This window comes from Mirounga angustirostris, unplaced genomic scaffold, assembly GCF_029215605.1.
Source record: "Mirounga angustirostris isolate CCGP_5_RB_7025 unplaced genomic scaffold, mMirAng1.0.hap1 SCAF_12, whole genome shotgun sequence".
NCBI classification, from domain to species: domain Eukaryota; kingdom Metazoa; phylum Chordata; class Mammalia; order Carnivora; family Phocidae; genus Mirounga; species Mirounga angustirostris.
In genome coordinates, this window is record NW_026991720.1 from 88,574,975 (window position 1) to 88,589,941 (window position 14,967).

Sequence of the window (14,967 nt, forward strand, 5' to 3'; positions counted from 1 at the left end):
CATCTTGTCTGTGTTGGGGTTCTTTCCCCTGCAGCAGAGAGTTTCCTAGTTCGGTGCTGACCACCGCTTTGGGGAACAAGTCATGTGGGTGTGAAATATACCTCTTGTAGATTTCTCTCATTGGCACTATTCTCCTGGAACCAAGAGAATAAATCTCTCCCTTCAGACAGGGGAATCCTGTCATAGTTTATCTTTCTAACACTCTCTTCTTCTGGCCATTACTCCCAGTTCCTTTCTATTTTATGGTATCTACTCAACACAAAGGTAAAAGATCAGATGTCAAATTCTCTCCTCAAAAGGGTGGGAGGTTCCTCATCTCTGACTTGTTTTTCTTGGGAACATGAGAACTAGTTGAAGCCCTTAGTATTCAATTAAATTTAAAAAAGGGCATTCCAGGCAAGCAGTTCCACATGAGCCACTAAATTTCAGATTATTACCTGCAAGTCACATCAGCATGACCCATGTCATTCACTACTTACACATAAGTTAGCAAATAATATACTTTAAAAATAATTTTCTGTAACTAAGAAAAAATAAAAGTTCCCTCTCAAATAATAGTGCTCTCATCCATTGGCCTTCTATTAGCTCTTAAGAGGGAAAGGAAGAGGAGGGTGCACCCAGGATTATAACCAGCAGGCTAACAAATGAGTGAACAATCATCCATCATTTGTGCCATGGGATTACAAGGGTAGAAAACATTATGCTGAATTGGAAGCCCTTTGAGAAGGGGGTTGAGTCTTATTTGCCCTTGTGTTTGCAGAGCCTGGTTCAGAGCCTGACAATGATGTATATGAGTAATGAATAACTGATAAACACATGAATGAACAAGTATATGCTTTCCTGGGGCAACAAGAGGAGTACCTTGGTAAGAGCTACGTCACCTTCTATCAGATTTCTCAGCAGAAACTTTCCAGGCCAGAAGGGAGTGGCAGGATATATTTAAAGTGCTGAAAGGGAAAGAAGAAAAAAAAAAAACATAACCAAGAATAGTCTTCCAAGCAAGATTATCACTCAGAGTTGAAGGAAGGATAAAAAGTTTCCCAGACAAACAAAAACTAAAGGAGTTCATCACCACTAAGCCAGCCTTACAAGAAATGTTAAAGGGTCTTCATGAAGCAGAAAGACCATAACTAAAAATAAAATATACAAAAGAAAATATCACACTGGTAAAGCCAAATATACAGTAAAGGCAGTGATCAGCCCCTTTTAGAAAGCTAGTATAAAGGTTAAAAGACAAAAATAGTAAAAATCAACTGTAACCACAGTAAGTAGTTAAGGGATACACAAAACAAAAAGATATAAAATATGATGCCAAAACATGAAACGTTGCAGAGAGTAAAAATGTAATGCTTGAGTTGCTCAATTTCAAATGCATTTTTATCAGATTGAAATAAATATACATCAATATATATGAACCTCATGGTAACCAAAAAAAACCAAAAACCTGTAATAGATACACAAAAAATAAAGAGAAAGGAACCCAAACATAACACTACAGAAACCATCAAATCACAAGTGAAAAAGAGAGAGAAGAGAGGAACAGAGAACTATAAAAATAACAAGAAAATAATCAACAAAATAGCAATAAGTACATACCTATAATAATTACTTTAAATGTAAATGTACTAAATGTTCTAATCAAAAGACATAGGGTAGGTGACTGAATGGACAAAAACAAAAAAACACAAGACTCATCTATACGTTGCCCACAAGAGACTTACTTCAGATCTAAGGACATATGCAGACTGAAAGTGAAGGGATGGTTTTCCAAGCAAATGGTAATGAAAAGAAAGGTGGAGTAAAAAAGAAAAAAAAGAAAGGTGGAGTAAAAAAAAAGAAAAAAGAAAGGTGGAGTAGCAATTCTCCTATCAGTCAAAATAGACTTTAAAATAAAGAAAACAAGAGAAAAAAAGGGCATTCCATAATGATAAAGGGGTCAATCCAAGAAGAGGATATAACACTTGTAATTATTTATGCACTCAAAAGAGGGTCACCTAAGTATATAAAGCAAATATTAACAGTCAAAGGTAGAAAAAGACAGTAACAATAATAGGGGATTTTAATACCCCACTTACATCAATAGATAGATCATCCAGACAGAAAATCATTAAGGAAATAATGGCCTGCCTTAAACAATTCATTAGACCAGGTGGACTTAGCAGATAAATACAGAACATTCCATCCAAAACCAACTCAATGTACATTTTTTTAGAGTGCACATGGAACATTCTCCAGGATAGATCACATATTAGACCACAAAACAAGTCTCAAATTCAAGACAACTGAAATCATATCAAGCATCTTTTCCAACCACAATGGTATGAAACTAGAAGTCAATTAAAAGAAGACAAATAGAAAAAATACCAACACATGGATACTAAGCAACATGCTACTGAAGAACCAATGTGTCAGAGAAATAAAAAATACCTAAAGAAAAGTGAAAATGGAAACACAACTTTCCAAAATCTATGGAATGTAGCAAAAGCTGTTCTAAGGGGGAAGTTCACAGCAATACAGGCCAACCTCAACAAACAAGAAAAATCCCAAACAATCTGACTTTCACCTAAAGAAATTAGAAAAAAGAAACAAGCCCAAAGTTAGTAGAAGAAAGCAGAAATAAATAAAGACTGAAAAAACAAGAGAGAAGATCAATGAAACTAAAAACTGCTGGTTCTTTGAAAAGACGAACAAAAATAGGTAAACCTCCAGCCACACTCATCAAGAAAAAGAGAGGGTCCAAATAATAAAATTAGAAAGAGAAGTTACAACTGATACCAAAGAAGTAAAAAGGATCATATGAGGCTACTATGACAATTACACACCAAACTGGACAACCTAGAAGAAATGGATAATTCCTAAAAACATACAATCTTTCAAGACTGAATCATGAAGAAATAGAAAATCTGAATAGACTGATTAGTAGAAAGGAGATTGGAAGTAATCAAAAACCTCCCAAACAGAAGTCCAGGGCAAGACAGCTCCACTGGTGAATTCTACCAAGAACACTTCCTCTTAAACTCACTTAATGAGGCCAGCATTACTCTGATACCAAAACTAGATGAAGACACTACAAAAACAAGTACAGGCCAATGCAAAAATCCTCAACAAAACATTAGCAAACCAAATTCAACAATGCATTAAAAGGATCATATACTATGATCAAGTGGAATTTATTCTAAGGATGCAAGAATAGTTCAACATCCACAAAATCAATGTGACACACAACATTAACAGAATGAATAAGAATTATATGATCACCTCAATAGACACAGAAAAAGCATTTGACAAAATTTAACATCCATCTATGATAAAAACTCTCAAAAAAATGGGTACAGAAAAAATGTATATCAACATAATAAGTCCTAGCCACAGCAATTAGACAATAAAAGGCATCCAAATTGGAAAGGAAGATGTAAAATGGTTACCATTAGTTAACATGATATTGCAGATAGAAAACCATAAAGACTACCAAAAGTATTAGAACTAATAATTCAGTAAACTTGTAGGATACAAAATTAACATCAGAAATTGGTTGCATTCCCATACCCTTATAACGACCTATCAGAAAGAAATTAAGAAAACAATCCCATTCATAATTACAACAAAAACAATAAAACACCTAGGAATAAATTTAGCCAAGGTGAAAGACCTACATTGAAAACTGTAAGACACTGATTAAAGAACTAAAAAAATAAATAGAAAGATATTCCATGTTCATGGATTGGTAGAATATTGTTAAAATGTCCATTCTGCCCAAAGCAATCTATAGATTCAATGCAATCCCTATCAAAATTCCAACGGCATTTTTCAGAGAACTGGAACAAACAGTTATAAAATTTGTATAGAACCACAACAGACCCAAGTAACCAAAGCAATCTGAGAAAGAAGAACAAAGCTGGAGGTATCATAATCTCTGATTTCAAACTATACTACAAAGCTGTAGTAATCAAAAGAGTATGGTACCTGCACAAAACCAGACATACACATATAAATAGAACAAAATAGCCCAGAATTAATCCCACACACATATGATTAATTAATTAATGACAAAGAAGGCAAGAATATACAATGGGGAAAGGACAGTCTTTTCAATAAATGGTGTTGGGAAAACTGGCTAACTATATGCAAAAGAATGAAACTGGACCGTTCTTTTATACCATATACAAAAATTAACTCAAAATGGATTAAAGACTTGAATGTTAGGATCTGAAACCATTAAATTCATAGAAGAAAACATAGGTGGCAACTTCTTGACATCGGTCTTAGCGATGTTTTTTTTGGATCTGACTCCAAAAGCAAGGGCAACAAAGCAAAATAAACAAATGGAACTATGTCAAACTCAGTAGCTTTTGCTCAGCAAAGGAAACCATCAACAAAATGAAAAGGTGACCTACTGAATAGGAGAAGATATCTGCAAATCACACATCCAAAAAGAGGTTAATATACAAAATAATTTAGAAAGAACTCATACAACCCCATAACAACAACAACAACAACAACAAAACCCCAAACAATTCAATTAAGAAATGGGCTAAAGATCTGAATAGACTTTTTCCAAAGATGGCCAACAGGAACATGAAAAGATTCTCTGCACTCATCAGGGAAATGCACATTGAAACTACAGAAAGATATCACCTCACACCTGTAAGAATGGTTAGTATAAAAAAAAAAATGTGTTGGTCAGGATGTAAAGAGAACCCTTGTTCACCATTGGAGTAAACATAAACTGGTGTAATCCCTATGGAAAACAATAGGAGCTTCCTCAAAAAATTAAAAATAGAACTACCATATGGTCTATCAATTCCACTACTAGGTACTTATCTGAAAAATAAAAAAGGAAAACACTAATTCGAAAAGATATATGCACCCTCATGTTCATTGTAGAATTATTTACAATAGCCAAGATATGGAAGCAACCTAAATGTTCATCAATAGATGAATGGGTAAAGAAGATGTACACACACTCATGCACACACACACACACACAGAGGAATGCTACTCAGCCATAAAAAATGAAATCTTGTCATTTGTGACAAAATGGATGGAACTTGAGGGTATTATGTAAGTGGAAAAAAGTCAGACAGAGAAAGGCAAATACTTCATGTTTTCATTTAGAAGTGTAATCTAAATTTAAAAAAGAAGAAATAATACAAAATAAAACCTATACTCATAGATTCAGAGAATAGAGTGGTGGTTGCCAGAGGTTTAGGGGGTTAAGGGAGGAGGGGTGCAAAATGGGCAAAGGGGATCAAATATACAAACTACCAATTATAAAAGAACTAAGTCAAAAAGAATAACAGTCATAGGGATGTAATGTACAACATGAAAATACAATAAATAGTATTGCATTCATTTTGTATGACAGATGGGAACAAGACATATTGTGTTGATCAGTTCCCAATGCATACAACCATGGAATCACTATGTTGTATACCTGAAACTAATAGAATGCTCTGCCAATTATGTTTCCAAGAAATGTGGTATATACACACACAATGGATTATTCAGCCATTAAAAAAGGAAATCCTGCCATTTGCAACAGGAAGTATATCTGTCAGAGAAAGACAAATACCATATAATATCACTTATATGTGGAACAGCAACGAAAACCTGAGTATATAGATACAGAGAACAGACTGGTGGTTGGCAGAGGCCAGGAGTGGGGGGTGGGAGAAAGGGATGAAAGCATCAAAAGGTACAATTTCCAATTACAAAATAAATAAGTCATGAAGATGTAATGTACAGCATGGTGAGTGTAGTTAATACTACTGTATTGTATATTTGAAAGTTGCTAAGAAAATAGATCTTAAAAGTTGTCATCACCAGAAAAAAAATTTGTAACTGCATATGACAACAGATGTTAACTAGACTTATTGTGATGATCACTTTGCAGTATATACAAATATAGAATCATTATTTTGTGCACCTGAAATAGGTTATGTACATTATAGTCAGTTTTTTAAAAACTGCATTTTCAATTATTTGGAATTTGAAGTGTATTTCTTTTCATAAGACAATATATTCTATGGTTTGCCTCCCAGTCAAGCCCAGAGTTACTATGGTTAAAACAAAACAGGAAAACACTAACACATCAAAACTCTGTTTCTCTTAATGCAATTTTGATGGGGGAGAAAAGCTAAGAAAATGATTGTTTCAGTCCTCTTGTTTATTTAGCTTTATTTGAGATCTGAAGAAATAGATTGGATTTTTTCAAAGGTTTTAGACATTGAAGGAATCTTTTATTATGTCCATTTTCACTTCCTTCTTGTTCTTAATGCTATAGTTTTATCACCAATAATCTTAGGGATTATCAGACACAATTGACCAATGGGGATAGGGCTCTAAACCAGAGGAAAAAGAGTGAGAAATTTTTTGAGGTAACTTGTCAGAAAATTGAGGAGAAATGGGCAAGAGAAAGGGAGTAAAAGTGAGGGGAGTGTTCTGATAAAGAAGTTACTTGAGGAATAGCTAACAGAGCTCAGAGAGGAGGAAGATGTACAAAATTACCCTGAAAAAGAGGTAGAAGTGGGCAGATATCAAAATCTGAATGCCTTCAGGGGCCAGATAGGTGAATAAAAGAAGTAAGCTGGGTATGAAAGAATTGAAACATGGGGACTATAGCAAACTCGAGTTTCAGAAACTCAGACTTAATTTTTTGTACAAGGATGTGAGCCAAAGCATACACATTTACAGGCTGAGTTTTATCTGAATCTGAATCCTTGTTTGAGTTTTCTCAGAATCTATGGCATTAAAAGCAGGAGCTCTGGAGTCAGACTGTCTGGGTTCACAACTCTGTTTCATTACTCAGTGGTTCTGTGATCTCAGTTTTCTTATCTGTGTAAAGATAAATTTCACGTCAATCCTATGAAGTAAGAACTAAGTAAGATAACATAGGTCAGGTGTTTTTCACTGCAGCAGGCCCCTAGTAAGTGCTTGATAAGCATCCACTAGAATATAATCCCCGGATTATATTGTTGTTCTAGCTCTAGTACCTACCATAGTGTCTGGCACATAGTAGGTACTCACTAAATATTTGTTAAATGAATGAATAGAAGGATGAGGAGAAGAGAAATAACTACAGGGAGGAGATGCAGGGTCACCAAGCCCACCACACTGACCATTTAGACAGTATCAAGTAGGAGGGTTTCATGAACTCAAAAACTCTTAGAAGAGTGAGTCTTGCTTCTGGTCTGTGATGGTTAATTTTATGTGTCAACTTGACCAGGCCATGGGATGTCTAGACATCTAAGATTATTTCTGGGTGTCTGTAAGGGTGTTTCTGGAGGGATTAGCATTTGAATCAATGGACTAAGCTAAGTATATGGTCCTCCCCAATGTGGGTGGATATCAGCTAATGTGTTAAGGGCCTGAAAAAAATAAAAAAGTTAAAGAAGTTTGAATTTGTTCCCTGCTTGACTGCACATGCTGGGACATCAATCTTCTCCTGCCCTCAGCATTCCTGGTTCTCAGGCCTTCAGACTCAGACTGGAATCTACAGCATCAGCTGTCTGGCTTTCATGGCTTTGAACTACACCACCAGCTTTCCTGGGTTTCCAGCTTGCAGATGGCAGATCATGGTACTTGTAAGCATCCATCATCATGTGAGCCAATACCTTATAATACATCTCTAAGTTTATATGTACACATACACACATATACATACATACATACACACATACATACCTCATATTCTATTGGTTCTCTTTCTCCAGAGACACCAGACTAATGCATGGTCTAGACTTTTCCTTTTACAAATAAGGAAAACAAGACCCAGAGAGACTAAAGCCAAGTGTGCAAACCAGGTAGCCATAAATGAGGAAGTAACTTTTTGTGTTTGTGAGCTTCAGAATACAGGAACTTTGGCCTCTGAACCACATGGGGCATCATGGGCCAGATTTATCCTCCCACCTGAAACTACTAAAAAAGTAGACAAAATATGTGGGAAAAAAATGTTTCCCAAGACTTGGTCATTAGGCAACTAAGGACTAAGCAATGGGTGAAAAATAAAATGAGCTCTACAATTGCCCCCCCTTACTGCAGTGGGTTTTATAGGCCATAATATGGAACCCAAAGTCCAGTAGACTCCCTGAGTTGAGAAGACAGAGCTGAATCTGGGGATACCAAGGCAGCTCATGTTTGCAGGATGGAGTGCTAGACAGGAGAATGCTGTAAGACAGAGAACTTTGGAAGTCTGCAGAGGGTCCTCTTTGAGCATTCAGTGGACTACTGACATGTATGTAAGGATACTGCTGGAGGCTGGGGGATGGTGGGGGAAACACCTGAAATAATTAGAAGGACTCATACAAGGCCTGAAATAGTGCCTATTCCTACAAGCCAGACTGGAAAATCTCAAAGTTCATGGAGCACTAGGTAGAGAACTCAAGAAGTCTTGCCTCAGGGAAATAATTAGCTCTAGACAAAATGCTGCTTTGGTCCTGCCTAAAAAAAAGCTTGAGTCATGGATGGAGCTTGTGGGCATTATCCTAAATGAAATAAGCCAGACAAAGACAAATACTGTATGGTATCACTTTTTTTTTTTTTTTTAAGATTTTATTTATTTATTTGACAGAGAGAGATATAGCGAGAGCAGGAACACAAGCAGGGGGAGTGGAAGAGGGAGAAGCAGGCTTCCTGCCAAGCAGGGAGCCCAATGTGGGACTCAATCCCAGGACCCTGGGATCATGACCTGAGCCGAAGGCAGACGCTTAACGACTGAGCCACCCAGGTGCCCACACTTTTTTTTTTTTAATTCTACACCAGTCAAACTCATAAAAACAGAGCAAAAAAAAAAAAATGGTTGCCAGGGTGTGGGGGTTGAGGGAAAAAAGGAGAGGTTGGTTAAAGAGTACAGCCTTTTAAGATGAATAATTTCTAAAAATCTAATGCAAAGCATATGACTATTTGGTTGGTAAACTATATTATATAATTTAAATTTGCTAAGAAAGTAGAACTTAAATGTTCCCACCAAAAGAAAAAACAAAAAGATAAATTGTGAGGTGATGGATGTGTTAATTAACTAGATGGCAAAATCCTTTCACAATATGTAACATGAACATCAAATCACCACAAGGTCACTTTAAATATCTTACAATTTCATTTGTCAATTATACGTCAGTAAAGCTGGGGGGAAAAAAAGCTAAAGAGCAAGATCTAAAAGGATAGTGTTTCCCAATAACTTTGCATCCCAGAACATCAAGAGTATTTAGTGAAACACAAAAATATCAAGCATCCAACAAGGTAAAATTCATAATGTTTGCTATCCAATAAAAAATTACCAGGCATTCAAGTGAGCAAGAAAATCTGACCCAAAATGAGAAGAACAATCAATCAAAACCAATCTAGATTTGTCAACATTAGCAGACCAGAACATTAAAATAGTTACCACTGTGTTCACTATATTCAAACTGCTAAAGGAAAGATTGAGTCTGTTAAGTGGAGACGTGAATGGTATTTTTAAAGACTCAGACTGAATTTCTGAAGAAAACAACATGTGAGATTTAAAAAAATACACTTGATAGGATTAATAGAAGCTTAGATATTGCAGAAGAAAGAAATGAATTTGAAGACACAGCAACAGAAATTACCTAAAAGAGAGACAATATACTGAAAAAAAAAAATGATCAGCAGGATTTATCCCAAGTATACAAGCCTGATTCAACATCTGAAAATCAATTAATGTAATCCATCACATCAAAAAGCTAAAGAAAATCACATGATCATATCACTAGATGCAGAAAAAGTATTTGACAAAATCCAATATCCATAAAGATATTCTTATGGAACTAGGAATAGAGGGGAACTTCCTCAAATTGATAAAAAAAAATACCTACAAAAAGCCTACAGATAATATAATTAATATATTTAATGGTGAGAAGCTCAAAGCTTTCCTACTAAGATCAGGTACAAGAAAAAAAAATGTCCTCTCTTAACACTCCTTTTCAATATTATACTGGAAGTTCTAGCTAATGGAATTTAAAACAAGAAAAGGAAATAAAAGATATACAGATTAAGAAGGAAAAAAACTGTCATTGTTTGCAGAGGACATGATCATCTATGTAGAAAATATGAAAGAACTGATAAAAAAAACTGGAAGTAGTAAGTAAATATGGCAAGGTTGCAGGATACAAGGTTAATACATAAAAGTCAATCGCTAAGGCGCCTCAGCTCAGGTCATGATTTCAAGATCCTGGAGTTGAGCCCTGCCTCTGGCTCCCTGCTCAGTGGGAGTGTGCTTCTCCCCCCTCCTCATGCATGTGCTCTCTCTCCCTAATAAATAAATAAAATCTTTTTTAAAAATTCAATCACTTTCCTATAGTATATACTATTAATAAGTGGAATTTGAAATTAAAAATATAATACCATTTACATTAGAACATTCCCTCCCAAAATTATATATTTAGGTATAAATCTAACAAAATACAAGATTTATATGATGAGAACTACAAAACTCTAATGAAAATCAAAGAATTAAATAAGTGGAGAGATATTCCATGTTCATGGATAGGAAGACCTAATATTATCAAAATGTCAATTATTCCCAGCTTAATCTACAGATTCAATGCAATCCCCATTAAAATTCCAGCACCTTAACGTGGATGGAACTGGAGGGTGTTATGCTGAGCGAAATAAGTCAATCAGAGAAAGACATGTATCATATGACCTCACTGATATGACGAATTCTTAATCTCAGAAAAACAAACTGAGGGTTGCCGGGGTAGGGGGTGGGAGGGATGGAGTGGCTAGGTGATAGACATTGGGGAGGGTATGTGCTATGGTGAGCGCTGTGAATTGTGCAAGACTGTTGAATCACAGATCTGTACCTCTGAAACAAATAATGCAATATATGTTAAGAGGGAAAAAAAAAAAGCAGGAGGGGAAGAACGAAGGGGGGGAAATCGGAGGGGCAGATGAACCATGAGAGACAATGGACTCTGAAAAACTGAGGGTTCTAGATGGGGGGTGGGTGGGAGGATGGGTTAGCCTGGTGATGGGTATTAAAGAGGGCACGTTCTGCATGGAGCACTGGGTGTTATGCACAAACAATGAATCATGGAACACTACATCAAAAACTAATGATGTATGGTGATTAACATAACAATAAAAAAATTTTTTAAAAATTCCAGCACGTTATATTGTGAATATCAACAAGCTGATTCTAAAGTTCACACAGAAAAACAAAAGACCCAGAATAGCCAAAACAATTTTGAAGAACAAAGTTGGAAGACTGAAACTAACTGACTTCAAGACTTAGGATAAAGCTACGGTAATTACGAAAGTGGTACTGGTAAAAGAATAGACAAACAGGTCAATGAAACAGAATACAGAGCCCAGAAATAGACCCATATAAATACAGTCCACTGATCTTTGACAAGGGAGCAGAAGCAATACAAAGGAGATAGTCTTCTCAACAAATGGTGCTAGAACAACTGGACATCCACATGCAAAATAATGAATCTAGACACAGACCTTATATCCTTCACAAGAATTAACTCAAAATAGATCACAGACTCAAATGTAACATGCAAAACTCTGAAACTCCTAGAGGATAACATAGGAGATCACTCTAGATGGATCTTTAGGCATGACAAAGACTTTTAAACACACAACACCAAAGGCACCATCCACAAAGGAAATAAGTGATAAATGGTTATACACAAAGGAATGAAGAGCACCAGAAATGGGTTGAATTCCTTCTCTGTAACGTGGCTTTGGCAGTTGTGGGTTTGTAGGTTTTCGTTATTCTTTATCACAGGGACCAACCTCTTTGTTTATATAGGTTATACACTGTACAAATATATGACTCAACCCTATGAACCATTTCAGACTTCAAAGACTTTCTCTATTTGCGGGGTGATGCTAAGGAAATTCCCTGGGAAGTTTGGGCAGTCTGGAGGGTGAACTTCTTTGATATTTTGATCTAGTAAAAATAGTATACTGACTGAACCAATTCGTAAGCTGAGGTATCCAAACAGAGGTAGACTTGAACAGGTTTGGGAAGATTTATTTCACCTCAGAAAAACAGGAGCCTAGCCAGCCAGAGGATCACATCAATAATTACATTCATGGCACCATGCCCAGTATTGTAAATGTGGCCATCCTTTATGCACACTGTAAAACAGTGGACAAACAACCAAAAACCCTTGTACTATAATTTCCTTCTCTTCCAAATAAGGGTAACATTGGCTAGTTTACAGAGTTGTAACCAGAATTAAATGAATTAGGGCACAGAAAGTCTTTGGCACAGCTCCTGACAAAGAGTAGGTATTTTACAAATAAATGGTCTAATACCAACTCACTGGTTTGCCATTAGGCTAGACTATTCCCCAGGGGAATGGTGGTTGAAGGGGAGACAGATTACAATTCAGATTCTTGCTGTGCAGTGTGGTGCTAAAACCAGCAGCAGCATTGCCTGGGAGCTTTTTAGATATGCTGCATTTCAAGATACAACCCAGGCCTACTGAATCAGAATTAGGTGATTTGTATGTGCATTCAAGTTTGAACATTTTTCTAGAAAAAGAATTACCCTTTCTGGCACCTACCTTTCCAGTCTGGACAACATCTCTAAACTCCCAAGCAATTCTACCTAGATAATCTGTCATCTCCTTTTACCGGATTCTCAGGTCTCTGTGCTCCTTCCCAGTCATTTTTTCCAGCAGACAAGAGGAGGAAATATTTGCTCAAGCCCACAGCCTCTGTGTTAGATGAGGTACAAAATGGCTATGGTTCTATACCCCTCCCTGTATCCATACCTGTTGCAAAGTGACTCTGTGGCTCCTCCCATCAAGAAGTAGAGTCTATTTCCCCCAGGCCTTGAATTCACTGGCCCTGTAACTTGCCTGAGCACAGAATGTGATGGTGTACTGGTTCTGAGCTTAGGCCTCTAGGGACCTTGCACATATCCACTCTCTCTAGGAATCCTGCCACCACTATGTAACCAAACCCAAGCTAGCCTGCTAGATAATGAAAGACACATGGCCTGGTCACCCGTTGACTCATTCAACATCTAGCCAATGGCCAGATGTATGAGGCCTAGACCAGCTAGCCCAAGAATTAGCCAACTGATACATGGAGGATGTTGAAAAGCTGTTTTCCATTCTGGTCAATAATTCTCCTAGTTACCTTCAACCTTCTATCAGACCATAGCCTCAATTACTTTTATATTTTAAAAGAGTCAAGGGGCTGGGAAAATTGGACAGCTATATACAGAAGAATGAAACTTGACCATTCTCTAACACCCTACACAAAGATAAACTCAAAATGGATGTAAGACCTCAATGTGAGACAGGAATCCATCAAAATCCTAGAGGAGAACATAGGCAGTAACCTCTTCGACATCGGCCACAGCAACTTCTTTCAAGATATAACTAGTGAAGCAAAAGCGAAAATGAACTTTTGGGACTTCATCAAGATAAAAATCTTCTGCACAGCAAAGGAAACAGTCAACAAAACAAAGAGGCAACCCACAGAATGGGAGAAGATATTTGCAAATGATATTACAGACAAAGCGCCGATTTCCAAGATCTATAAAGAACTTCTCAAATTTAACACCCAAAAAACAAATAATCAAGTCAAAAAATGGGCAGAAGACATGAACAGACACTTCTCTGAAGAAGATATATAAATGGCTAACAGACACATGAAAAATGTTCATCCCATCATTAGCCATCAGGGAAATTCAAATCAAAATCACATTGAGATACCACCTTATACCAGTTAGAATGGCAAAAATTGACAGGGCAAGAAACAATAAATATCAGAGAGATTGTGGAGAAAGGGGAACCCTCTTACACTGTTGATGGGAATGCAAGTTGGTACAGCCATTTTGGAAAACAGTGTGGAGGTTCCTCAAAAAATTAAAAATAGAGCTACTCTATGACCCAGCAATTACACTCCTGGGTATTTACCCCAAAGACACAGATGTAGTGAAAAGAAGGGCCATATGCACCCCAATGTTCATAGCAGCAACATCCGCAATAGCCAAACTGTGGAAAGAGCCAAGATGCCCTTCAACAGATGAATGGATAAAGAAGATGTGGTGCATATATACAATGGAATATTACTCAGCCATCAGAAAGGATGAATCCCAACTTTTACATCAACATGGATGGGACTGGAGGAGATTATGCTGTGAAATAAGTCAAGCCAAGAAAGTCAATTATCATATGGTTTTCATTTATTTGTGGAACATAAGGAATAGCATGGAGGACATTAGGAGAAGGAAGAGAAAAATGAAGGGGGGAGAATCAGAGGGGGAGATGAACCATGCGAGACTATGGATTCTGAGAAACAAACTGAGGGTTTTAGAGGGGAAGGGGTGGGGGGATGGGTTAGCCTGGTGATGGGTATTAAGGAGGGCAGTACTGCATGGAGCACTGGGTGTTATATGAAAACAATGAATCGTGGATCACTACATCAAAAACTAATGATGTGGGGTGCCTGGGTGGCTCAGTCATTAAGTGTCTGCCTTTGGCTGGGGTTGTGATCCTGGGGTCCTGGGATCGAGCCCCGCATCAGGCTCCCTGCTCTGCAGGAAGCCTGCTTCTCCCTCTCCCACTCCCCCTGCTTGTGTTCCTGCTCTTGCTGTCTCTCTGTCAAATAAATAAATAAAATCTTAAAAAAAAAAACCAGTGATGTATTGTATGGTGACTAACATAACATAATAAAATAAAAAAAAAAAGAGTCAAGGGGGAAAAAAAACAAAGACCTCATATTTTTCTTGACATAGATGTTGGGGAGGAGTTCGAAGGAATTGATCCACTTGCATAACTGATTTTTTCCCAGGCTTACTGGCAATTGGAAGCAATTGATAAGAAAAATATTAGTGTTATAGATGCATGCTAATCAAAGACTTCACTAAAAACCTTAGTTATGAAAACATTACCTATAAACCTGACCTGCTTTATACTAAAGAGAGAATATGCATGATTTCAAGGCTCATTTACAAAAGCAACTTATTCTAGGTACTGA

The 14,967-nt window shown here is 36.9% G+C and overlaps 1 long non-coding RNA gene across 4 annotated transcripts in view; it reads right to left on the minus strand.

Annotated features, from left to right (window-relative positions):
- LOC123835684 (uncharacterized) overlaps nt 1-14,967 on the minus strand; it is a 282,269-nt gene that overhangs the window by 246,052 nt on the left and 21,250 nt on the right. Inside the window, exon 3 of one of the 4 annotated variants that reach the window (XR_006788804.3) lies at nt 862-947. The exons of the other annotated variants lie outside the window; for them this stretch is intronic. This is a non-coding gene — a long non-coding RNA (uncharacterized LOC123835684). The remainder of the gene's footprint in view (nt 1-861; nt 948-14,967) is intronic. 4 annotated transcript variants of the gene reach the window in all.